Source organism: Schistosoma haematobium, chromosome ZW, assembly GCF_000699445.3.
Source record: "Schistosoma haematobium chromosome ZW, whole genome shotgun sequence".
Classification (NCBI taxonomy): Eukaryota; Metazoa; Platyhelminthes; class Trematoda; order Strigeidida; family Schistosomatidae; genus Schistosoma; species Schistosoma haematobium.
The window spans coordinates 1,360,821-1,363,189 of NC_067195.1; positions in this window are offsets into that span (position 1 = coordinate 1,360,821).

Genomic DNA, 2,369 nt, shown 5'->3' on the forward strand with positions numbered 1-2,369 from the left:
GGCAGTGTCTGTCATTGAAAGGCGTACCTCAGAAGTACATAAACCTTATGAAGGCTCTTTACTCGAACACTACCAGTCGAGTCAGAGTTTGTGGCGAACTGTTATATGCTTTTACGACCTTAAATGGTGTCCGTCAAGGCTGTCCACTTTCTCCATTTTTGTTTAACTTCATCATAGACCTACTGATGGAAATAACATTCGCGTTGACTGAATTCTCGGGTATTGATCTCCTTCCAGGAAGTCCACTTATCGACTTAGAATACGCAGTATACTCGTCCTTTTATTGATAGACGGATATCTCGCCTTCGCCATAGGTGACGTAAGTTGGCAAAAGCCAAGCCAGCTTTTCGAATCTGTGTTGAGATTTCGTTAGACACCAACCCATTAGGGCTGATCAGACTTCCTAAGTTGTAGCTGACTGACTGACAAGTCAAATTTCACCGTCTGATAAGTAACTTCTGAACTTATAACGCTACTTAACTCAAAAGACAGTTTAATCACTTACTCCTGATTACAACTATTGTAAATTGTAGTCTCAAGTGGTTTGCCTATTTTCACATTAGACAAGGGAAAACTTCTTGTCTTTCATCAAATTATGTAAGTGGTATGTACATGGAATGTGTCAAATGCAGACCACGTGTCATTATATTCTATGCTAACCCGTTACTTGCCAACCAGGCGTTACAGTGAAATATGTAGTTCATCTTTGGTTAAGTCACGTTGATTTTGTTCTGAATAACGTTTAACCGTCAATAAGTCACAGCAGTATCAGCTTAAGCATTATTTAATTCGTACATCTAGTAGTGTGACTGCTCCGGATTCAGTCACAAAATCTGCGTTCAAGCAATCGAGACGCCAATGACTCAATGAATCGGGAGTAAGATTCGTATATTCTTACTGCTTGAAGGATATCCTGAATCAGATCGTTCTAGATTTTTCTGAAATCCGTATGTTACTTTGACTAATCCCTAGTGTAGTCGAATATACTTGACAAGGTGATGCAAATGTCGTACCAGACGCTTTGGGAAAAGATGGCACCCTTAAGGTGTGAGAAGTATGTGTGTTGAACTGTGTGCTATATGGATGGATGTATCAATTAATGAGGATTGTTGGTACAGCTAGTCCTTGCTTTCTTCTATTTGTTTCTATCTTTTCTCGCATCAACTTTGCCAGCACAAATTATTCAAGGAAATTAAAGTCATTTATCAAGGTTTTAGACCGAACTGTCGAAACGTAGAGATTCCAGATATTTAGATGCTAAGATCATTCGAGACGTCTCAAAATTACTTAAAATCTGTAATTGGGAGAGGTGATGTAATCGGTTGACAACGGTGATTTGATTTACATAGTGCAATATTGTCAAGAGTGAGCAAATAACTATATAGTGAAAGCTTTTTTTCATAAGTTTCACTTTCAAAGTGGAACAGTATTTCCTTTTTTTAATTAAGAACATTAAGTGAATGAAATGCTTTGCTTGGGTTGTTTCACGCGATGAACTGAAGCAGTTACTGTCAAGGATATTATAAGTGAAACGAAGTGTTACACATTACTGTCACTCACCTTGGGGGTTAACGAGATCTGTAAGATAATGAGAGGATGTATACCATTTCCGGCATGATTTTAAGCTAATATTGATGCCGTAGTTCGTCCTGACTTCAGTTTAGTTTAGTTTCCAGTTTTATCGCAGTCGCCATCTTTTGAAACGACTCCAAATTGCTTCTTTTTACTGCAATCATGGTTTACCATCGTTGAGAGATGTGTGTTACCAACGTTGTAAGTTGCATTTGTCCGAATGTCAAAAATGTTTTGCTCAATATAGTTCCACATAGCTATACGTTTCGCAAACGATCCCTTCAATAACCACGCGTAGGAGTACTAATCTGACATGAGTAAGTAGTGTGGCGTCGAGTCGCGGTTGACTATGATCACCACTACAGGAAGACTATGTGCCAGTTAATCGATAAGATCCTCCGTTGGCCAAATATTGGAAGGCAGTTGATGTCTGTACTCGAGATGTATTTGTTGGCAATCTCGTGGTATCGAAATAATACCGAGATCGTACCAAAGAAGTACAAGTGGAATTATTGAGCAAACGTAAGTTCACGCAAGGTCACAATCAACGGAAGAATGTATGTATTTCGGTACAGTCAAACGAACAAGTACGGTAAAACAATCCATGGTACAATTGATGATAATTGTTTACATCACACCAATCGCGTTCTCTTGATAAAAGTAGGTCACTACAGAAGTCCCCCACTAGTAAAGGTCTACTCTCTCGATACTTAGTGGTCTCGTTCGTGAGACTGATCTGCAAACGTGTGATTGTAGGACGAGAGGGTTGGCAGAACCAGAAGCGATCGTTGATCCTC